This window comes from Grammomys surdaster, unplaced genomic scaffold (genome assembly GCF_004785775.1).
Source record: "Grammomys surdaster isolate TR1022 unplaced genomic scaffold, NIH_TR_1.0 141, whole genome shotgun sequence".
Classification (NCBI taxonomy): Eukaryota; Metazoa; Chordata; class Mammalia; order Rodentia; family Muridae; genus Grammomys; species Grammomys surdaster.
The window spans coordinates 10,015,458-10,041,164 of record NW_021604599.1 but is presented as its reverse complement, the minus strand read 5'-3'; the positions used below and the strand labels follow the sequence as shown (position 1 = coordinate 10,041,164).

The 25,707-nt window shown below is 40.0% G+C and overlaps 1 protein-coding gene and 1 pseudogene across 5 annotated transcripts in view; one reads left to right on the top strand and one right to left on the bottom strand.

Annotated features, from left to right (window-relative positions):
• The window catches only part of Trpm3 (transient receptor potential cation channel subfamily M member 3), an 818,801-nt gene that overhangs the window by 180,331 nt on the left and 612,763 nt on the right, over nt 1–25,707 (top strand). The window lies entirely within an intron of this gene.
• LOC114618410 lies at nt 1,141–1,261 on the bottom strand (annotated as a pseudogene).

Below are 25,707 nucleotides of genomic sequence, written 5' to 3'. Positions count from 1 at the left end.
TGCAAAGTCCTGGATCTGAGCCTGAGAGGTATCTGAGCTAGTCACCCCAAAGGCTCTCTTACTCTTTTGCCCTCTGGCTGGCTTGCCAGCAAGTCCTGCTTCCAGGGCTAGCTCTTCCTTGCTGCCCAAGCAAGCTGCAGGACCTGTTCTATTGAGTGTTGCAGCCAGTGAGGGACATGGCCAGTTCTCCAGCCTACCATAGGTGGAAAGAGGGGCGATGAGGTGGGTCATCTTTTTCTCACCCATGTCACCACATGGCAAACAAGTGTTGGGGGCCAGGTCTCCCACATTCACACTCCGACTAGATTACCCATACCCTCTCCACCCCCTCACCAGTGTCATCTTTACTGTGCCACCCAGGCAAGGTGTAGGGTCTGATTTCCTGAGTGCTGTAGCTAGTGAGGGACAGGGACAGCTCTTCTGCTCTCATGACCCCAGTATCAGGTCTCTGAGGATGCCTAGGTAAGGGGTGGGTCCAGTTCTGCACTGCCCTCAGACATCAACATCTCCCTGGGCAGCAGCCCAGACCAGAAGTGTTTGCCTGGCCTTCAATGGTAATAGACCCCTTCTGCTTCAGGGCCATGGACTTAGATGTGACCCCCAGTGACGGCACTGTCCAGGACACCACAATCACTGGATATAGCAGTCTATTTCTCACTACCCTCAAATCTCAAGTTCTGCCTCTCTTTTTCTGTGCCCACATCCTTCTATTTCTCTTTTTCTTCCATTTCTCCAGCACTCACTTGCTTCTCTTAATGGCGTCCAGGGTTTCTGCGTGTCTGGGGTCATCTCAGGAGTGGTCTCAGGCATGCTATGCTCCACTGCTCCTGCATTATGGCATGGATTATGCATTAGGCAGAGATCATCTTGGGCATAGTCTGTCCTACTTCCCCACCCCAAGGCCTGTGCAGTGTCTGACTGCTGGTTACCTCAGGCTAGCTCCAAGGCACTGGTTTGACGATCATCTCATGCTCACTCCTCACGCTGCCTACCCACCAGAGTGGTCCCATGCGAGGGTCGACTGTATCAGGCTCACACCTTGTGGTGTGTGTGTGTGCGTGTGTGTGCGTGCGTGCGTGCGTGTATGTAGACAACTCAGTCCCAGGTGGGGTTCTTCTAGTCTTGCTTCTTTCCCCTAGGAATGTTAGATTACTAATCATTCAGATGTTCATAGATCAGAATGCTCAGTGTAGATACAGCCCCTCTCCTCTCTGCTACCTACTGACACACATACAACACAACAGGCACTTCTTGGAACAGGCTCATTGATCTTTTTTATTAACTCTTTTAAAATAGTAGAGTTTCCATACTCAGATTTAAGAGAATCATAAATTCAAAAACATCTTTCTTTGAAATAATACAAATTAAATGTGTTTCTTTGATAAAACACCTTGTGGTGGGATTTAAAACATTCTTTATGTGGTATTAATAAGAAATGATTACACCCACATGCACCAAACACATTCATAAAGATTTTTTTAAAAATATTGAGCAATTTTTAAAACTATATCTTCTGATAGAAATGCTGAGTTTTGGGATGCAGAGGTAGAAAAATAATATGTTTTATGATGTGTGAAGTAAGTACAAAAGAAGACAATGGTGGGATGGCTCAATGTGCAGCGTTCAGCTATGCTTGTCTGTATTCTTTCTCTAATGCTGTTCAAAGATGACCTTGGCTCCCTGCCCCAGTTTTCTTACCCACCAGGAGGAAAATGGGGCCTCCCACCTCATGCAGAGGTCAGCGAAGGCTGACGTATGACAGCTTAGAACAGCGACTATGGCATTTTTTGCTGTTTGGGAACCTTCCTTTGGATCATTCAATGCACTGAAATACTCCCATCAACCACCCTTACTGAGGTACAATCAAAAAGTAGAAATCGTGTGTTGTGAAATGTTCTCAACAGGCATTTTCCCCATGTTGTTCTAACAGATGGTAGAGAGAGGGCAGCATCATTTCCATAACATTTTCTTCTTCAATTTTCTTCCCTTTTCATTTTTCCATGTTTCAGTTCTGTTCTTCCTCTACTTGAAAAATCATATCCAATGAGTCAGAGGTAAGTCACACCAAGCAATGTGGGCTGGAGCACCAGGTTAAGAATTATTTAGGATGAAACCAAATTTGCATGTTTGAGATCTCCAGTGGGTGATTCTCGGATTGATTTTGTGAGTATAGACACTTCGACGTGCTGGAGACAATATGAAGGTATGTGAGTCAGAATTCCTTACGCCTCAGGAAGGCATCCTGCACAGACAACAGTGCTGAGATCTCCCACGCATGCCACAAAATTACTGCCCACAGAACTGGAAGATCAAAGATATTGCTGCAGACTCTGTTAGGAATTTTCTTCTCTTGGTCATAGAAATAAATTTCAAGCAAAATGAAGCCGTTCTCTATACTTTTTGACTTCTCTCTCATGATAAAGTCTCATGGATTAATCCCAGAAAACATAGCTGAAAAATTGTGTCCATATAATAGATGTCTCATGTAGGGCTTAGCATTCTATGCTCTCAGTTTTTGCACCTCGACCACTCTAGGTCTCTATGTTAGACCTCATCCATTGCAAAAGAAGCTTCTCAGATTAGGCATGGAGGTGTCATTAGAAGTCAGTCCAACTGTGGCTTCCATTTAGAAGGGTGACATTAAATCTTCTAATATTCCGCTCTGCTTATGTTTCCAGACATTTCCCAGGATGTTACATACTCATCATTGTACACAATACTGACAACTGGACATTTGAATATGCTCTATTGCCAAGATACTTAACTACAAATGTTTTACCAATTTTAAAACTTATGTATTCTGAGTGTCCATATGACATGACAGTGCATACCTTTCCCTGCTTCTTATTGACTAACTTTGTATCTTTTTTTTTGAAGATCAAATAGATTACTGGTATCCTTTACTGTACTTTTTGTCAAATACCAGTTCACTCTTGTCTCCATACACTCAAGACTCAAATACACGTGTGAGACAGCGCAAGTCCTTTACCTGCCTGAGAGTTGTCTCCACCAGTCTGTACACTGCATAGATACAGCCCACACCTTTTGTTTGGGCCCTGGGAAGTTATATGGAGACCCCAAGTCAGGCACAGTGTGGCTCTCAATACTTGTACTTCTTTCTCCCCAATCTGTGGTGAACTCCTCATTCCCCAACTGTGCCTCTAAATAGCACTTTCTTTGTAAGACTTTCCTATACACACCAATCCAACTACTGCCTTCCTTTTGAACATTCCCAGTATTTACTTTGTATTAAAATCATTTATATGCAGCTCATCTTGCATACTACACTAGGTCTTATAGTTTGGTTATGGTGTGTCTTTCTTAAGTGATTCTTAGGTTGAAAGTTTGACCCCTAGTTGGTAGACCAAGTTGGGGACAGTGGCTGCATCATGAGACCTTTGGCCTCATAAATAGATCAATCCATTGACAGTTTTATAATAAAATGATAGCAATAGGAGCCTATGGAAATAAGCAGGTAGGAGAAGGACACTGGGTACATGACTGAGAAAAGTGTGTCTTATCCTTAATGTCGTCCTCTGAGGCTCTCTGTTCTATAGCTACTGTAAATGCTACATGCTCCTGCTACCATGATGTGTCCTGGTAGTTTGGGGCCAAAGTAGCGAAACCAGCCAACAAAGGACTGAAACCTCAGAAGTCACAAGTCAATGGGTGTTGTTACCCTTATAAGTTGTTTCAAGCATTTATTACAGTGCTCTAACTAGAGGAATCTTTATTTGTCAGTGCTACTCACTACTGAGTACTCGACACTTGCCATATAGTTTATGTTGAGTCTGGAAAGGAACAGTGTGTCCCTGTGGTAGGAAACAGATGAAAGGAGCCCCCATGTAGGAAAGTCAGAACCACAGCAAGTTCATAAACACCTGAGGATTTCAATCATGGAAATAAAAATGTCATCCACATCTGAATCCTGACCCCACTGCCCACTGATGTCACATGTTCAAACCAGATCTGGGCATTTTTAATGTTTTTAATGGTGAGCTGTTTCTCTCTCTCTCTCTCTCTCTCTCTCTCTCTCTCTCTCTCTCTCTCTCTCTCTCTCTCGCTCACACACACACACACACACACACACACACACACACACATACACACACACACACTTTTATAATCACCATACCTCTGAGAGGAGAAAGGGAACAGCCTTCAGACGGACTGAAATTCCTGTGGCATACGCTGTGACTGGAGTCTTGGAAGGAGATCAGAGGGAATACAGTAAATAGGGATATTTTTTCCTTTTGATTTATCTACTCACTCTTGGTTGGCTGTAGATCATTCACTTTTGAAAACAAGATAATTGTGGCAGCAGCTGTCTATAAGAAGCAAGAGGCAAAGCTGGCTTCACTCCAGGGGAAAGGAAGTTCACAGGATTTTTTTTTCAAATGTATGATCTTATAGGGTACTTAGTTAAAATGGTCAAGTAAAGACAGTTTTGTATGTAAAATAATAAACAGATCGCAAGGTAATATACTTGCTCAGGTTCACTGTGACCAGAGATTGACATTTTGTAGGTGGCAAAGTTTTTAGCCTTACTTAGAAGGACAATAAAAAGACGTTTAAGAAATACATGAGGGGAGGCTTGGAAATCACAAAGGGATCAAAACATTCTTTGCCCTTTTCGGAAGTTCAAGAAGGCTAGACAATTAGACATGTGGGATCAGATGGAAGAGCATGCAGGGAGCCTTTGTGCAGGAGTTTGCCAGGTTGCTTACATCTTGTGCAGCAGCAAACTGAGACAAATACAGTGACTTAGACTCAACATCTTTTGGCTGATTCGAATCTGGTAAGGCTGCATAGGAACAAACACAGTAGGGTCTAAAACTCTAGCATAGCTTTTCTGAAATGAAAGTTAACTCTGACATTGGTGTGTGGGTGGGTCTTCCTGTTGCTCTTTACGGCTCTTCAACCATTCTTATTCAGGGCAGGTAGGAAGAGATTCCTCTTGTCTTATTGCTTCATTTTTGTTGAGGGGCCTTATCATGTTCATATAAAGCTTCCACAAACTAAATATATGCTAGACAGGATGCTACCATGCTTTGCAAATTGCATGCACTTTTAAAAGGTAGTTTTTCTAGGTTGTACATTAGACAAGGCCAAATTAGTTTCCTTTTGAATCATTGCATTTTAAATTATTAAATGAAGAGTGTAATGTTAACCATGCCTTAAACAAATTAGCATATGCATCACCTCAGCTTTTTAAGTGGGGATGCTTAAAATCTCTTATATTTTTTTATTTCTTAGTACAAGAGATAGTGCTCACTTAATTGGAGACTAAACATTTCAGCTATTCAGAACATTGTTACTAATGTACTCAGCCTCTTATTCAATGTAACTTCTTACTACTTTAACTTATTTCTTTATTTATTATTTAACTGAATTGTATGCTTTGCTCAGAGTTTTACTATCACACCCACCCCTGGTCTCTGGCCCCTGAGCCTTGACCCCTCATCCATGACCCTTGACCCCTGGCAACTACCCCTTGTACTCTGAGCTACTACGAGGTCAGTATTTCTAATTCCATGTGTACAGGAAAAAATTGTGCCATTCTGTGGCTGGCTTGTTTCACTTAACATGGGGTCCTCCAGTTTCATCTGAGATTCCTCAAATGACAAATTTTCACTATTCAAAGGTTAAATCTCATTCCATGATTTGTATTTCCCTAGTTTCTTCCTTCAGCTGATAATGGACATAGGTTGCTTCCATATCTCGGCTACCGTGAAGAATGCTGTAGCCTTGGGACTACAGTTGTCTCTTTGATAACTATACCACTGTCTTTCAATATATATGCAGTGTTAGAATGGTGGACTCATTTTATTCTAAAAGTCTCTTCCATAATGTTTCCCGTGTTAGCTGTACTAAAGTAGTTCGACGGGACAAATTTGAGTACAATGGTTCCATTTTAAATATTTGAAAAGCGCAAATAGAGCTTGAATGTAGGACCATATGCCTGACCCTGGTGCAGTGAACATTGCTTTGGTTATCAAGTGGTGTTTGAGTGGTTCTTATGTGTCACAAGGTAGCAAAAAGGCATTTTTAGTCCCTAACAACTTGGTGACAGTGATATATTGATACATACATACACACACACACACACACACACACACTCACATACACAATCTCCATTTATTGTCCTGCATTATATCTGCAGGACAGCACAAATTACTCCTGGTTGAGAATTAATGACTTAGGCTTTATGTTTTTATAATTTTTTACATTGGTCTGTCTGTTTGCCTTCCTATCTAGTCTATCTGTTTATCTATGACTCATCATGGCAGACATGTAGAAGTTAGAGGTAGGACAGCTTGAGGAATTCAATTCTTTCCTTCTATTATATGAAGCTCAGGGAATGAGCTCAAGCCATCAGGCTTGGTGGCAAAAGCTGAGCCATCTTGCCAGTCAATGCCGTTACTTACTATAAAGCAAATATGACATCAATGTCAGGAAGCCAGCAAGCCTGTTGTTTGTTTGTTTTTTAATAAGATTTTTTTTTTGTAGTTTAGGCTGACCTAGCCCTCTCCTCTGCCTCCTAACTTCCAGTATTACATGCATGCACTGCCACCCTGGAAAACTACAGCTTATAAATATTTTTCTTTATCAAACTTCCATTGAGAACCTTAGAGTGAATTGGATATGAGAGAGGCAAGAATATGCAAGAAACTGTTCCCCTAAGCTCAATTTTAACAAAGAAAGCATCTCCATGAATTAAGTCATTACACTATGGGATGTGATTATAATTCTGTATAGGTCAACTCCATGGTTTTGGAAACCTGAAGGGTATTCAATCGAATTCAGAATGAAGCACTTGGAGAAACTGAATAATGGATTCTGCATTATTCTCCAAAGTCTTTTACCTGTGTCATATCTGTCTGCTCTCTGGGTCTTTTGGCTCCTCCTGGTCTATAGATGCAGAGAGATTGTGAATCCAAGTTACTGAAATTCCTCCTTGTAAAAGTTGTACAACATTTTTTGGAAAGTTGTTCTTCAAGAGTGAATTTCACAGCTTTATTTATTTATTAGAATTGATGTGAGAACTTACGTTGGTGATTCGGGAGTTTACTATAGTAAATCATCACCATTTTCAAATTTGACATTAGGTTAACAGTATAGTAGAAAAGAAGGAAAGGGATGGAAGGCAGCATGTCAGATAAAAGTTATAAAAAGCCGGTTGCCCTGCAGAAGCTCATCTGTGCCTTCAGTAGATGGTTACCATGTGGATTATTTTTTCTTTCTAGAATAGCAACAAGAGGAAACCTTTTCTGAGCACATTTAAGGCGCTCTCTCTCTCTCTCTCTCTCTCTCTCTCTCTCTCTCTCTCTCTCTCTGTTTTCTTTTCTATTGGTTATTTTATTCATTTGCATTTTAAATGTTATCCCCCTTCCAAGTTTTCCCTCCACAAACCCCATATTCCATCACCCCACCCCCTGCTTCTACTCCACCACCCACCTACTTCCACCTTACCACCCTAGCACTGGGTGCTAGGGCCTCCATAGGACCAAGGACCTCCTCTCGAATTGATACCAGATAAGACAATCCTGTTACATAAGCAGCTGGACACATGGGTCCCTCCATGTGTACTCTTTGGTTGGTGGTTTAGTCCTTGGGAGCTCTAAGGGGTCTGGTTGGTTGATTTTGCTATTCTTCCTAAGGGGTTGCAAAGCCCTTTGGCTCCTTCAGTCCTGTCTCTATTGCCTCTATTGTGGCCCCCGTGCTCAATCTGAAGGATGGCTGCGAGTATCCACATCTGTATTGGTAAGGTTCTGGCAGAGCCTCTCTGGGGACAGCCATACCAGGCTCCTGTCAGCAAACACTTCTTGGCATCAGCAATAGTATCTGAGATTGGTGTCTGCAGATGGGATGGAGCCCTAAGTGGGACAGTCTCTGGATGGCCTTTCCTTCAGTCTCTGCTCTACTCTTTGTCCCTGCATTTTCTTTAGACAGAAACAATTCTGGGTTAAAGTTTGTGAGTTGGGTGGGTGTCCCCATCCCTCAACTGGGGGTTATGCCTAACATCTGGATGTGATCTATACAGGTTCTCTCTCCCCTTTGTTGGGTATTTCAGCTAATGTCATCCCCATTGGGTCCTGGGAACTTCTATCTAATCAACCTCCACGCAAATCTTCTGTAGATTGTTTTTGAAGAAACTCAAATGTTATTCTGTGACATTATACATTCAGTAGGGTTCCCTTTGCTCCTGTCCTTTCCCGGCAAGATGGCAAGATGCTGCAGTGACTTGCTCTTGTGTGGTCCAGGATTAAGGAGGAAGGGTGGAGGAGAGCTTCATTCTTGGATATAGATACTTCAGATGAGGACGTCAGTAGTTGGCTTCCTCCCCCCTCAGAATCTGGCACCATGAGAGCCACTGCCTCACCATCAACCCTAGTAAGAATTAATTACCAGAACAGCTACCAGGCTTCACTCCTAATAAAGTCCCCTCCCCAGCCTCTGAGTATGCAGCTGAAGCATCTTCTAATTGCCCAATCCTGGGCAATGGTACACAGGCATGCAAATCTTGCCCTAGAGACCTTGGCCACCTCCCCAGGGGTATAAATGCTTGCCTTCTCCCCCATACTCCCCATAAACTGAACCAGCTCTCAGGTGTTCTGGGTATGTGTGTGTTTTACATGTGCACTCACCTCCTACCAAGACCCTGACTGTACCAACTCACACCCAATTAAGCTGTTCTCCCTCCAGTCCAGCCTGGTACACAATGGCCTGGCTCCCAGGAGGGAGAAGTAGACCTGGATGGCACTCACTCTGCTCTCCTTCATTGCTTCTTTCTGTGCTCACCAGTTGTTGTCTTTGCTCCTCGTGTCAGGAGATTTAATTATGCAGCCATCTCTGCCATTGTTTTCTGGTTCTTGCCTTTCTATCCACTAGCTTCTTCTCTTGTTTCATATTAAAGCTTAAATATCATGACCCTTAAAATGGTCCCTACTATGATCTCACTTCCTTTTCAGAGCACACATGTGTGCTGGGAACTGAACCTGGGTCCTCTGCAAGAACAGCAAGTACTCTTAATCACTGAGCCATTTCTCCTGCTCAACTGTAAACTTCTTTTTTAAAAAAATATTTTTTGAAGTTAAAATATAATTTTGTCAACTTTCCTCCCTCTATATGTCAACATGAATTTGAATATGTGTGTGTGTGTGCGTGTGTGTCTGTGTGTATGTGTGTGTGTGTGTGTGTGTGTGTGTGTGTGTGTGTGTGTGGTCTTTGTATATCCTTCAATTTATAAATACAACCTGCTTGGTCTGTATAAAACTACTTGTATGCATATGTTTTCAGGATTGCTATTGGATAACCAATTTAAGGACTCTTCCCTGGGAAAAATTATTTCTGCTGTTCTCAGAATGCCACTGTTCTCAGACTACCTTAGTTGCCTGTAGTCCTTCACCTAGGATTGAAGCCCTGTGAGATTTCCTCTTTCATATTAGCGTGTCTATGGCTGTCATCCTTATCCAGGTCTTGCTTAGGCAGCCGTGTTGATCAGACTTCATGAGCATAGCTTCTCTGGCATTTCTAGGAGACCAAACTTGCCATTCCTCTGGACCTTAAAATCTTTCTGCCCCTCTTTTGCTATGATCTCTAGGCTTAAGTGCAGGAGTTGTATTTTAGATATATCAGTGGAGGATGAGCATTGCATGTTCCTTTGTCCTCTGCATTTTGATCTGTTGTGGTTTTCTATAACAGCTTCTGTTGCAAGGAAATGTTTCTCTTGTGGAAATTAAGATCTATGCTTATCTGTGGGTGTAAGCATACACATATAGAATGTAGTTGAGAATTACACAATTTTAGAAAAGTGGTGATTTCATTTCATCCAAGGTCCATGGCTTCACTAGCTCTGGGTAGCTAGCTAGGTTTCCACTACCAGGTGGGATTTCCCTCTTGTTGAGCAGGACTTAGGTCCAATAGGAGAGCTGCTGGTTACCACAAGGTTGTGAGTGCCACCACTGCACTCTCAGGGATATTATTGTCCCATGTTGTTGTTTTCAGCAGAACACCTGAGTCAGATGTTTGCTTCCCTTTCTTGAAAGCTTGTGTAGCTCCTTCTGGCTCCTTCTGGCTCCTTCTGGTTCCATGAAAGCTAGTCCTCAGGAAGGAAGCTTATAGGTCAGAAGCATCTCAAATCCTCTCTGTACTATTTCCAAAGTGTCTTCAGCATTTGGGTCTTACCTTCAGCCTCTGAAGGCAACCAAGGGCAGAATCTATAGCCTACATTTGGGGAATCTCTTAGATAACTGTGCCCAACCACTCAAAAGGGGGCTCCTTATGCCTGGTACTAGATAATTGATGGTTCTCTCAGGGATTATTATTAACCTTGATGAAAAATTTGACTAATATATATATATATACATATATATACATATATATGTATATATATATATGCAGACATATATATTCTATATAGTTTTAGATAGATACATAATAATATGATTCCTTTGCATTTTCAGACAATTATTGTTATTTTATTTTTCTTCCCCCTTTTTCTATATTTCTCTCCTTTCTCCTTCCCTAATCTAAGACTATCTGTTTTTCTCCTTTTTCCCTCCTCAAATCCCTTTGTGGAGCCCAGAGGTTACATTACCGGGACTCCAAGAAGGAAACTCGTGGAGGGCAACCTCTGCAATCACAAGAGGATTTAATTAGACCAATGCATTGGGGCTGCTTGCTCAGGCAGGAGAAGAAGTGGTAGAGAATGCACTCAGGCAGAAGCATATATACAGTTTGAAAGAGCAGGTGTTTTGGGCAATAAACTGGTCGGTTGGCATTGATGGGCTGTGGGGGGACCCTCTAACGGAGAGCTATCTGTCTGATAACCCAAGATTTTTCTTGGAACCATGTATCTTCACCCTTTTTGGAAAGGGAGGGATCTTGTGGTTTTTCTTGGGACCCTGTGGCCTCACTCTCCTGGGAAGGGAAGGGGTAGGGGGTAATTTTCCATGGACTTTACACCTTGTTCCCCGCTATTCCCTTCTTTATTTCTCTTCTTCCTCCACATCCATGGACCCTTTTACTTTCCTGATTTCTGCAGGTACTCCCTGTTATGTACTAACTCTTGAAGATTTAGGACTAGAAACTGCAGATGAGCTAGAACATGTGACACTTAGCCTGGGTCTGGGTTACCTCACTCAATAGTATCGTTCCTAACTCTGTCAATATACCTGCAAATTTCATAATTTCATTTCTCATTAGAGCTGACTAGTATTCTGTTGTATATGTTTGCTGCATTTTCATTAGCCACTTGCTGGTTGATGGACAGTGACGTTCTTTATATTTCCTGGCTCTAGAGAGCAGCAGAGAACATGACCAGCAAGAATCTGCAGTGTCAAGTTCTTGGGGCATATGTCAAAGATTGGTATAGCTAGATCAGTAGTTTTCTTTTTAGCTTTATGAGGATTCACCACACTGGCTTCCAAAGCGGCTGCACCAGTTTATGATCCCACTAACAGTGAATGAAGATTCTATTTCCTCATTATCCTCCCCCCTCACCCTGTCTCCTGCCCCAGGTATTTGCACTCAGTTGTTCTGGTGATCTTGGCAATTCTGCTAGGATACAACAGAATCTCAAAGATTTTGTGATTTGTGTTTCCCTATTTACTAAAGACAATGAATATGTTTTGAGAGTTTGGGGTTTTTTTATTTTGTTTTTGTTTTGCTATTTTGTTATCTTCTTTTGATAACTCTCTACTCAGGTCCCAAGCCCATTTTATGAATGGCCCATTCTGTTGTTGGACTCTTTGTTTTTTTTTTTAATTCTGTTTATATTCTGTATATTAACTTTCTGTTAAATGTATAGCTGACAAAGATTTTCTTTCATTCTGTGGGCTTCCTTTCTACCCAATTGTTTCTTTAGCTGTGCAGAAGCCTTTCAATTTTGTGAGGTTTCACTTGTCAGTTGTTGGTCTCAATTCATGTGTAAGTAAAGTGCTGTTCAGAAAGTTCATCGTCACTGCCTATACCATGTGGGGCACTGCCTATACCATGTGGGGCACTGCCTATACCGTGTGGGGTACTGCCTATACTATGTGGGGTACTGTCTATACCAAGTGGGACACTGCTAATGTTTTCCTTTCAGCAGTTTTCAAAGTTCAGGTTTCACATTCAGGCTGTCCATCAGTTTGGAGTTGGTTTTTGTGAAAGGTGATAGAAATGAGTCTGCTGTGGCCAACACAGCCCCATGACCTAACTGCGGTGATGAAGAAATGAAGAAATAGCAGAGACACATACAAAGAAAAGGTGGGATCTGTGTACTCTGCTCTCTGATGAGGAAGCCTCAGCACTTTGGAAGTCCACCGGGTTTACTGTAGACAGTTCAACATTGAACAGGAGGCACGGTTATTGCACACCACTGAACAGAGATGCAGGGTTAGCTAATCTCTAGGAGTGTTCTCAGTGTGGGAGCAGACTTCAGGCCATAAACTTCTGGGAGAGAAAGCTAAGGTGGACATGTAATACCTCAGTCCCATGGGAATGTGTGTGTGTGTGGGGGGTGTCATTGATAAGGCCCTGGCCTGTCTGTCAATACACATTCACTCAGGACATAACTGGTCTTCTACATTTGGACATCCAAGCCAATGACAAGAACGTAATGACATGGACTAACTCTGTCCTGTTCATTATGGTCTGATAAGTGCCCAGAAAAGTACCTGGTTCAACAAATAGCTTCAGAAACATTTTTGAAGGTAGAAATAAATGAACCAATCTATTAGATGATTGATCAGTTCCAATTTGGGTTAAAAATAACAACAACAACAAAAAAAAGCTATTAGATTGCTGATAGACGTGGAAAGGAAAAGTAAATATTTAGTGATTTCATGTAAAATATATAATATAAGGTTAAATATCTGTTTACTTTTATCTTTTTTACATAAGAGATTTACCAAATTATTTCTGAAACTAGATGAAATGAATTTCAAGATGTTCCTTTCCTATAAAATGTGACTTGTGGCATTGTTAGAAATGCCTATGATTCTGTCACTACTTTAAGCTTTATTATAAAAGTTAACACTTTTTCGTCTGTTAATAGCAGTGAGGATCTTTCAGGCCTTAAATTAATGACCACATGAAACAAATGCTTTGTTAACACTGGAGTCTAAAATAATTCCCCACTGTGGCCACCAGATGGCAGTGTTCAAGAAATCCTCCCTCGGTTGAGAAATTCTTTCTTCAGCCGCTTGATGGCATTGCTCCATTGTTTTCAAGAGCAAGCCGACTCCCTGTTTCCTTCTAGGTCTCTGTCTGCATTGTGTTCTGTTCTGCAGTTGTCACTGTCTCATGGCACTCCCCCCCCCCCAAAAAAAATCCAATACCAGTAATGTGTAATGTTTTTAATGAGATGATGTTTGGACCAACTCATGAAAAGATATTAATCATGATTTTTCATTCTAATTAAGCTGTATTTTTAAACCAAAAGAAAAAAAATCTATGTTTAAAGAAAATAAAAGTCTATGTAGAAGCCTTTAAAGTCAGTGAGAGGACTGTATGCATATGTAATAATAAAGGGAATATTTATTGGGGTAGATACATGTGATGTCTGTATTTTAAGGCTTTACAGTTAGTTTTGTTTTAGTAGCATCGTGTTGTTGGATTATATTAAAATTTCACATAGGGACTTTCAAACTGTATTTGCTGTAATAAAACACAAATTGTTATAGGACTGTTTATACTTTCACTGTTTATCACTTTTAAAGATTCTCAGGGAATACATCTATAATCACAATGCTCCAAAGTAATTGATAATTTAGAATGATTGGAACAATGCAGGCAAATCATTGTTTTAGAATTTTTTGTATCTTAAGAGAGTCATAACTTTTTTCTAAGTTTATTGGTATCCTCATTACTTTATTTTGACCCTATTAGAATTTTGGGTAGGTGTTTATAAGAGAAATGTTTAAGTGATTGTACCTTTAGGTGTTGTTATTTCAGAGTGTGCAGAAAGTGTTCCTGGTGAGCTAGCCTGGGAGCACTCAGCCTGGGAAGCAAGCAACTTCTGAGAGCTTTTCAAGTCAGAGAAGTCCTTCCATGTGAAGTGCTGCTTTTAGCACCTTCTGTGGAACAGCAAATGACAGGTGACTTAAATCCCATTAGAGATGATCTGATCTGAGTTTCGTCTACCTTCCTATGGGAAAAACCTTTAGTACAATACTTTAAATTTATTCTTTGAGAATTTCACACATGTACACATTGTATACTGATCATATCCAGTGTGTCCCTCAAACTTCCCCTGGTCCACCCCAACCTACCCTCCTCCTAGGTTCATGCCCTCTTCTATATTTCCTTTTTATAACCTGGAATCAGATCAGTGCTGCCTGTATGTGGGTGGGTAGGTGTGGGGACATCCACTGTAGCATGGACACCCTACCCGTGGACACAATCCCAAAGGAAAATGACTTCTTCCCTCCCAGAAACCATTGACTACAAATAGCTATTCAACTGGAGGGGTGAGTACCTGTGAGCCCCTCCCTCATCCATCCCTGCATGAGTTCTTTATCTGTAAATCCTCAAGTGGTTTTTCTTTGTATATTTGGCTAAGGCCTTCTTCTTTCAAAGCATCTGTTTTCAAAACACACAAAATGTGTGCTTGAAATCTTGAGAGTCCTTCCAAAATGTCAATGCTTGGGAGGCTCACTGCCACAGCAGGCTATGTAGCAGTAACTAGATGTAACACGTGACTAACACTGCAAGGCTCTCTGTGACTGTCAAGGCTGAATGACAAAGTAAAGATGACAGTATATAACAAAGATGTGATTGGCTGGGAAGGCAGGCTTGATATTACCTCGTTGGACCTTTAAATCAATTAAGATTGGATTAGGCAAACAACAGTATAAAGAAACAAACACTCAGCTAATTAAAATGCAAAGGAATGAGGTGACATCGGGTGGTCACAGGTTGGTTAGCACACAGCCTAAGGAATGACCTTTCTGACTTTCCCTTCTACCTTCCTGTCTGCTAGCTCTGTCCTCCGGCTTGTCTCTTCATGGTCAATAGTTAATTTTGTGTGTCTAGCAGTTGTGCTTAGGTACTAGAGTCTCCAAAAGAAAAAAAGACCATCTAACTCCACCCAAAGGTCCCAGAAGACAACACCCTCAGGTTCCTTTGGCCGGCGTTGCTTGGATACTCATTTCTGGGTCACTCAGTGGTGGGGTAATTTGATTTCCATCAGAGCTTGAACTCTTAAGCTTATCAGTAAGTCACTTAGTGAAGGGGAGAATTTCCCAATGGAAAACATGGAAGGAGTGTAAATGGGTTTGAGCTTGGCAAGCAACCACTGCTGATGCTTCACTTTGCTCACAGTTTTTGGTGATGTGGGAGAACATGAACAAATTCAGTTACCAGAGGAACGAGAAGGTCCTTTGCATCTCAGGTGTTTCAGTATTCTCAGAATACAGTGGTCCACCCACCTTTCAGATAATACTGTCAGCCCAGGGAAGGCTGCTTTGTTTTGTATCATTCATCTTCCCATTTATCTCCTCTAAGGCTTCCGTTTAGCTAATAAAATGAATCATTTGTTAGCAGATAAATATTTAAACGTCTGAGCTTTCCTACTTTGAAGCATAGTTCATAAGTGTTGAGCAGTAATCCCGAGATACCAGCAATGTCTAGGCAGCAGAAAGTGATTGGATTCTGTCTTCTGTATGAGCCCATAGTCCATCACTGCAGTAAAGAACCTGAGTTAACAAGTTAAATGGAGGAAAATGTTGTTTTGGTTCTATGCTTTAAAGGTTTCAGGTAATGACCAACTGGTTATATTGAATTGTATCTGTGGTGAAGCATCATGTCAAATAAAGATCACTGGACAGAACCAGAGCAGGGCAGTTACCTCTTGGTAGCAAAGAAGCAGAGACTGGGGTGGAGAATAAGGGGGAGGGGCGGTGCTGTGATCCACTGTTTCCAGGAGTGCCACCAGCTGGAGAACAACCCTTGGAGACAGACCTGCAGGGACATTTCAGAACCAACTATAATCCTGTAGGGGCTCCCTCTTTTCTCTGTGATAATTGCCTGGTGTATCTTACAAAACAAGGTCTGCTTGCTATAAATTCCTTCAAATGACCTGGGGTCTCCCTTCCCAATGGCAGAGGCTGAATAAGCTCCGCCCCCTCCCACACTTCGGATGTTAACGGTTACCTAGTGTCTTTTTCTTTTTCTGTCTTTTTCTGCTGATTCCTCAAGTTTTGCCTTCTCAGTTCTCCAGGACACAGAGGCTGAACCCTTGAGTGTGTCTTTGACCGCTTCCACCTTGTGCACTGAGCTGCCAGCTGCTGTGGATTGTCTCAGGAATTGTCTTATTCATCCCCAATTGGCTGCTATTTCTCACTGAAGTCATTTTAGGTTCTCAGAGATCAGTAGACTCTTTTCCCTGAATTTGGCTTTTCAACAGTCTGGCATTTGAAATAGGGTTTCTATTTGGCTATCTTTTTACTTTTATTAAATATTCTGAGAGGTAACCTTTCAGTAACCTATATTTTCTTTTTAGTACACTAGAATTACGTGCTGCACATGAAACCTAAGGAGGCTAAAATGGTAGTAACTAGCTACCAAGTACAGAGAAAGCATTAATTAAAGTGTCTCACAGCCAAATCTTCTCTATTAAGGAGATAAATTAGAACCGTTGGAATTTACAGAGGCCAATTTTGAGACGGCAAAATAAATCCTATTTTTAATCGTACCCTGAAAGTAGGTTGACATAATTGTAGGCAAATGTCAGTAAATTCTGTGAAACCAGTTATTTATATAAATGGCTATTAAAACAGGGTGCAATTCAGTCCTTGTTGTTATTCCTTTAAAGTCATTGTTTGCTTTCCTCTTTATTTCTACTCAATTCCAATCTTTAATCCATGTACCAAGTACATGAAGGGGCCACACCGTAAGGACTGCTGCTGATTCTGTATGCAACGGTCCATTGACTGACTTCTCACTTTACTGACTTTTCCCCATTTGAAAATCCAAAATTTGGGCCAACCAGACTTTTAGTACATATAAGTTCTTACTACCAAGACAGACAGTCTGAGTTCAAGTCCTGGGACTCACTTTGTAGAAAGAGATAACCAACTCCCAAGAGTCATCATCCGACCTCCACAAAACATGCTATGGTGCACCCACCCCTACCTCACCACGTCACACACACACATGCACAGGCATTACAATTTTCTTAATATTCCATTATATTTTATTTAATTATTTTTGTATAGATAAAAGATAATTAAATAAAAGTGTAATAAATTTTTAATCCAAAATGTGACCAATGTGGTTCATGGATTTGAGGAATGTGCTTTTCTTTCTAATTGTATTTTCTTAAATATGCATATTTTGGAGCTTAAAAAATAAAACTCTAACCACCAAGGACAGATCAGGAAATGTAATTTTGTTTGTTTTTCCAGACAGGGTTTCTTTGTGTAATCCTGGCTGTCCTGAAACTAGCTCAGTAGACCTTGCTGGCCTTGACCTTACAGAGATCTGCCTCTCAGGGACACAGGAAACATTTTTTTTTTTTTGGTTTTTCAAGACATGGTTTCTCTGTGTAGCCCTGGCTGTTCTGGAACTCACTCTGTAGACCAGGCTGGCCTCGAACTCAGAAGTCTGCCTGCCTCTGCCTCCCAAGTGCTGGGATTAAAGGCGTGTGTCACCATCGCCCCTCGGAAACATTCTTGATAATCACAGAATTTGTGTTTCAAACCACTGTTGATCAGATCCCCCTAAGGAATATCAGAAAACCAAATAATTCATATTTTCCTGCAATCACTTTCTTAAGCCTCTACCTAAGCACCTTTAAGTAATGTCTTAAAACAATGTTCAAAACCTCAGTCATGTTTACATCTTCTTTGTCTACTGGTCATTTGAGATCCTAGCTCATGGAGAAAATAAAAGCCAGTCTTCAGTACTGTGGCTAAATTGTCTTAACTCTTCTTCGGTGCTGGAAATTGTCCTGCACTGGAAAGCCTGCTATCTCTTGGCATAGCTGCTCCAATCCCTGTGTGCTTTGACACATTGTTACATTGTTATATTCTCTCCTGAGCCTTTCCAGTCAAAGCCCTTCTAGTTATCCAGGCTCTGTGCTTCTAAATCCTTCTTGGCCATTTCCGGAGGAGGCTCCTCATCAAGCAAGGGCTCACTCTTGTACCTTTCACCTCTTTATAGTTCCTCTCTTCCATTCTTCCCATGCCCTCTATTACTGACTTGCATGAAGCCAACACACATGCAAGTTCTTCCTGCCTCTTACATCATCTTAACATTTGCTGGGATTATGTCCTCTCTCCCAACCCCAGGAACATCCATGAGGTACCTGACTGCTGGTGGAAAATAATCTTTGCATATCTTTGTATCTCATTCATACTTCCCAGTCTAGCCAAAAGAACCCTTCACAAGTTCTTCTCCCAGAACAGTCTTTGATGTCCTGCTGCTGACACTGAGGTGGTAGCCACACCTCTTCTCATTCTGTTCCAATAACCTAGGCTTTTCTCTCCACCACCCTGAGCTATTGAGTCCTGCTCATCTTCCACAGTCCTCTTTAGTGCCATAGACTTTCTCCAAACACACAACTCAGAGGTAACCCAGCATGCTCTACATGACTAAATTACACTCCTTGCAGTGACCACACAACTTTAATCACTAGCAGGTCACTTTCCTCTCTTAGTAGACTCCCTGCCTTCTTCCTCACCATAAGAACTTAGCAGAACACTGTGTCCATAATAGAAACCCCAAGGCATTTGCAGAGATGGAATTACCTGCTATTCAAATGGCTTATGTTTTAAAGGGATCTTTACAATATCTTTGACATTTCTAATGGGAAGTAAAATACAGTTCAGATCACAGAGATCATAGTAGCTGGAGTGACTTAACAATTATAAAAGCAACACTATGTTCATATCAGGGATACTAGCAATGCTAGCAATGGTAGCAGTGTGCCTCTTTTCCTTGACAGATTCTGAATTGAATACTGCATGAATCAGTTTTCAGACAACCAACTTACATAGCATTCCTGGTTCAAAATTCATGATCTTTTGTTAGTACTTTGTTCTGTTGACAAAAGTCAAGCCTAAATTAACAGATATTTCTCTTTATTTAAGCTGGCAATAAACAGGTTTTCAGAGTACTATCGAGGTTTATCAAGGTTGTTGGACTCTGGGAGTCTAGGTATTTCTTAAGTCAGCTGGCCATTTAGTAGATCCAGCCTCTAGATCTGGAAGCCACCTAGAGGTGTTTTCGAGTTCTTCTCTGTGGCATAAGTGATCTAAACTGTGTGTCAACATTCCCTCAGGACGTTTAATCAGTGGTCACAGCTGTGCTTTGTGTATACCAAGTAGCTTGTACTTTTGAAGATAAGCCATAATTAGCACCTAAAATGCTGCTTTCCATATCTCCCTGCCATGCTAACAATATTCAGAACTGTTAAGAGGTGATGATTTCCCTAGTTGTCATATGGGCAATGTGGATTATGTTTTTGTCTTGAAATATCCTTCCAAAACCAATAGCACATGAGTCGTCCTGACTCTCTGTGTTCACTGACATAGTGAACAGCACTGAATAGCACTGTGGGGGGTCTGATTTACTCTGGGTAAAATCATGGGACTTACTTTTTCCCCGAACCTTTAAAAATAATATTAGTTCACACAAAGTCCAAGCTAATCTTTTTCTTAAGTGTTTGAATGTATGACAAATCTGCGTGTAACTCTCAGGATGCTTCTATCTCTGCCTCTTTTTATGTTTTTCTTCCCAAAGCAGCTTAGAGTTCCTGACATTTCCAACCAGTGAGATAATGAAGCTTCAATATGTCACATCCCAGAATTCCTACATAAAAATGGTCAGCTGAATAAAATTTCCATCTGGGGTTATTTCTATTTGCTGAAGTGACTGAAGTTTTGGCTAGATATTGGTAGGAACAGCTACTGAAAGTAGCTACACATCTCAACAGGGAGAAACATTATATGTTTGATGCTCTAAACACTAGAGATTTCACATTTAAAGCTGTGAAACAAGACAGCTGTGGACTAGGGTCTACTTGCAAGCCCTTGAATTTGGTTGACATAGACAATGTATTGTCAACTTATATCCCTGGGAAGAAGTGATACTTTGGAGGCAATTGCCTGGTCTTGCTTTTGTTGAGAAAATTGAAAGTTAACCAGGATCATCTTAAAAGTCTTGCAAAGAAAACAAATAATTTATAAAGAACCCAAGGTTCATAAAAGGGCCAATGATTTGACAAGTGATGAAAGGATGGTCTACATCACAATAAATTTTAGCATAGAAAATTTAGTGTCCTGCTAGACATAAGTGCTCAATTAAAATTCTGTCCTTGGAAGGACCAGTATTCCACTCTATGAGTTTTTTCTCAGCACACTGATCTTCAGACGGTCAGATTATGCACCCATTTACTTTGACCCAGAAATGTCAATACTTATTCCCATTTACAGGGTCCCATTCTGCTAACTTTTATTTATTTACTTATTTTGCAAAATTCTTCAAGAGAAGAAACTGCCATCTTAAACTCCCATCTCTGCTTCAGATGAGGGAAGATATATTCATTGTTGTTAACTTTGGGGGTGTTTAATGAAAACATTAAAATGTTGACATTTTCATAAACTGTCTGTACCAGAGACAATTATGACTTAGATAGAAAATTAGTTGAGTAAAGTCATGAGGTACTTGGAAAAAAGATTAGTTGAGTAAGTCATGACTGTTGGCTAACAGTCATGGCTAGAATGATTTTAACTCTTTCAAAGATTATTGTTTCAAACTATTTACCTAATGCTCATTCTAGTAAACAGTATGTCAGGTATAGAAAAGTGAATAGATCTTAAGTCCTACCCTACAGAAACTGGGAGCTAATGTCCCCACCATGATTTCTAAAATGTGGGCCATGAGTCATAACTGATGTGGGGAGTCATGAAAAAAAAAGCTACCTAAAGGCAAAAAAACCAAAAACTAATTCATAATCAAGTATCTCATGAATCCAAGTTGCTTCAATCAGTAGCTGATTGAGTTATCACATGACTTCTTAGTTCTAACTACACAACACAACGAATGCTGCTGGAAAAAGCTCAGCTCAGATACAGAATGTCTGTGTTATGAATTGCAGTGTGTTCCTGTGCAGAGTTTCTTGATCTTAAGAAACACAGTAGCTTAGTTATTAAAAAAAAACATTTAATTTTTTTCTGGTATTATTCCTCAGTGTGCATCAGATCTATAGATTGTGTTGTTGTGTTGTAACCTTCAGTTTTTAAAACTTCTGTGTGAGTTGCTGACATTAGTTTGACAATAAATAGCAAAGTGTATTTTCAAGTTTCTTAAATGGTATGCCAAACATACCTCTGTCGTTTTGTATTTTGTGTTTATATAAAACAGTTATTTCACTATTGTTAATGATAAAAAGCCAAAATATCAATAACACCCAAAATTACTACAGATGATCTACACTCAGTAGTACAAAATACTCAGCAAAGATTTAACTCTTCACATAAGAGTGAACAAGCATAGTAGGTAAATTTGCTTTCATCTTTAGCAGATGATAAAATGATGCATATACTAAAGAATTATCTAAAAAGAAAATTCATTGGGATTCACCTTTCTCTACTGAGATGCAAAAGAATCAGATCAGAGCATTCCTGCTGACTACACTTGCAGAGAACTTTGTGAGAAATACCAAGTTTCAACTTGTTGAGGTAAAATATTAACAAATAATTCACCAAGATTCCATTCATTTGGCATTAAGAAATATATGTGCAACAATCTTTGCCTAGGAAAATATGCTCTTATGAGATGCTACATTCACCCTTAAATGCATGGGTGTCTATGTATTATATCCAGAGAACAATGGTTTTTAAATTATAAAGCTCTGCCTTGATTTATTACACAAGCATTTCTGCAACTTCTTGTGAGTATCTTGGATTGGTTCAATAAGAAATTATATATATTGAATCAAACTATTCACATAACCAGTAAGAGTGCTCCATGACCTTACTGAGGATATTTGTTGGATTCTTCACCTATAAAGCAACAGCTTTATATTTAGTTAAAACATGAGTTTATTTTCTGAAGTGTCAATAATATTGAAATTATCAGAACCAGACAATATTACATGCCACTACCATTTTTTTCTTTCTATTTGGGAGAAGATCTAAGCACTAGAAAATGTGCCTCGAGTGTTTCGTCTTAGTGGAGAATTAGCTTGGACATTCTCATTGTAGATTGAATTCTAAACGTCTATAGAGATACCTGCTTTTTTCAAATACATTGAAAAGTAACTTAGAAGAAATTTGATACTGCCCTTTTTATATGTATGTTTTGTCTAGTTAAAATATGTCATGTATAAGTAAATGATTTATAAATTAAAACTTTTTGTATTCTTATTTATATCCGTATATATTTGGGTCCCATGAAATGTTCTCAGATGAAAAGGGGTCATGAAAGGAAATGTTTAAGAAGGTTCAGTCTGGCCAGCTTCTCTTCTCCTAAAGTCATTTTGAAAATTAAACCAAGAATAAAATTACCCCCAAAGCCTACATACTAATTTGATGAGGAGGTAGAAATTATATATATATATGTATATATATGTATATATACATATATATATGAATGAGATCTTTATTTATAATATAAATTTATGTAATAATTTATAAAATATAACATCTAGTTCATATGGGAAAATGAATCTTCACATTTCTGTAATGCATTCTAAGATATGTGAAATTATCCTTCTGAGTAATATTTAGATGCCTTAAAGGTCTCTTCATTTAATCCTTGACAAAAGAATGAAGCTTTTCAAGCAAATAAATTATTATATAGATAACATTATAAATAAATCCCACAGTCTATTCTAATTAATTTTATTTTATAGCTATAATAAAAATACCTTTTAAAATTTGACAAAAACCTAAATAGGCAAAGTCACTCTGTTTTTGAGACACAGTATTATTATATAGCCTTGGGTGGTCTGGAACTCACTATGTAGACCAGACTGGCCTTGAACTCACAGAGATCACTTGGGATTCATGAAGTGCATTACCACAACTGGTTGGTAAAGCAGAACTGACCTTAATACTTATATGTAATTAAAATTGTATAAAAGCAAAAAGGAGGAGGGGGATGGGGGTTTCTAGAGAGGGGAAATGGGGAAAGGGAATGGCATCTGAAATGTAAATAAATAAAATATCCAATAAAAAAAGACAAAAGAAAAAGAAAATACCAATTCGTTCCATCACATCATGCTTATATAGATTAGTTTAAAAGCATACATTTTATGTTTGGTAATACTGATTTTTCTTTGGTTATTAGTGTGTGTGTGTGTGTGTGTGTGTACAAGTATATAAATATAACCTGGCGAGTCCAACTTTGGTATTTGTATGTACATGGTTTCAGAGCTGACCACCACACTGTATAATTAAATAGATAGCTCATCCCTGGGAGAGGTTAGTTCTTCTCTCAGCGTGTATTAATTGCCTGTAGATGTTTGTCCAGGGATAAGACTTCAGGAATTTATCCCCCTTTCATGTTAGCATGGCCATAGATGTTGTCACCATTCCTGTCTTGGTTTATGCGGCTATTTCTAGAAAAGACAATCACAGACGACTTCCTGGTACACTGGCTCTTCCAGTCTTTCTGCTGCCTTTTCTTTAATGTTCCCTGGGCCATAGATGTAAGTTGGAGCTGAGCCCCCAGGTTCTGTTGTGTCCTGTGTGGTTTTCTGTGATGGCTTCCATTTGTTCTTGAAAAGCTTCTTTAATCAAGGGTGGTAGCTACACTTATCCATGGATATAATGCTGAGATTCAGAATGTAGTAAGCAGTTATGATGCTCTAGAAAAGTGAAAATGGTAGAGTTCATGATCTCACTAGTTCCAGTATGCTGGAGGGGTCTCCAGGACCATGCATGATTGATTTCCCTCTTGTTGAGTGAGCCTTTAGACCAACTAGAGAGCTGTTGTTTACCATCAACATCTGAGTGGCACTTACTAACTTTCTACACCTTCCTGCATATCTTGTCATGCTTCCTATGGTGCGTCTGGGTAGCGTTGTTTAATTTCTTCCCTTTCTTTCCAGCTTTGCATAGGGTTTTCGGGTACCATGGAAGCTAGAACATAGGAAAGAGCTTTCAAGGTCAGATCCAGCTCAAACCATCTGTTGACTAATAACTTTTGATAATGGAATCTTGTTTTGTTTCAAAAAAATTTGCTAACATTTAAAAAAATACTCATTTTATAACTGTGTACCTAGACATGTATGTGGGGACCAGAGCTTGATGTCATATGCTTCCTCTGTACTCTCAATTTTATTCTCTAAAACAAGATCACTCATGGAATCTAGAGCTCACCCATTAGGCTAGATTGACTGGCAGCAAGCTCAGAGGACCCATTTGTTCCGTTCCTGGGATTATAGGAACGCAAGACCCTGGTGCTCTTCCTGTGTGGACATAGTAGATCTTAACTCTGGTCCCCATGTTTGTATAGCAGAAACCTTACAGACTGAGCCCTGTTTTTGTAATGTTTGAATTGAAAATTTATGGGACAATGTGGCTGTCTACTTTCCTGTAAAATGCTGAACTACAGTGAAATCTGCAATATTCGCAAGCATTCAAAACTGTCCTAAATGTTAAAATTGGAAGAGCTATGTGTTTTCAAGTGTTTATCTGTGGAAAACTTTGCAAAGCCCATCAATAATTATGTTAGCAAAGCTGTTCTGTTCTTCTACTGTGGGAAGTACAGTCAATAAAAAATGGATTAAAGCACTGTGTGAAATGTTAAATACTCCATATTTGGTGGTTTTTTTTTCCTTTGTACTGCTGCTATTCTTTTATTTTCAAGGGAGGAGAACAAAAACACCATCTCTAGAGAGATGTGTGTCCTCTAGTGCAGTCACACTCAATTGTTCAGCCCAAGATCTCTGGGATCCCATTGCATTGTGTTTTGCTGGCCACAAGTTCAGTTGGTAGAATGCTTTATCAATGAAAATATTAATTCTTCTTAGGACAAGGGCTGGAATACTTTTTAAGTTGCTGTTCAAAAATAACAATACCCCTGGAGTGCACTTGAGAGGAAACCCCAAATCTTCTGCAGAAAGGAAGATGATTGTCTGAGGCAATTTACAGATTCCATGTTGGTATAGCATCCTTACCTGTGAAAGCACCCTTGCATTTTCTTGGCCAACTTCACAGGGTCTCATTGTTTAAAGTTCTACAACCTAGGAATGCTTTGGGTTTCTAAGGTCTCTTTAACATATAAATAATTCTTGCAAGCAAATACACATCATATCCACTTTGATAATGACACTATTTAATGGGGGAGAATACAGAAAAAGGATGTCCTTAGTTATAGGATAAAAAAAAAAAAACGGGAGTTATTTATGTTTGTTTGGTTGGCTGATTTTTCTTCACCACAGAGACCTGAGAAGTGAGCTACAAAATAAAGTAGGAGGACATGACAGGCCCTACAAGAGGGGGAGGAAGCTGTGAGCTGACTCAGAAGGGAATGATGACGTATGCAAAGGAGGAAGGCAGACTCAATCCCTGAAACGTGGGCTTCATCTTTGCCAGGCATTGCTTGTGATGTGTGAGATAGTCCAAACGCAGGCTTGCTGCCGAGAGCAGAATGAGTGGCTCGGTTGCTTATTGTTCCCTAGAAATACACCGAGATGCATGGCGGAAGGTGCAAAGGACTTGCTTTTTCACAGTGTGGTGGATTTCAGTTAATTGTTTATCTCAATGA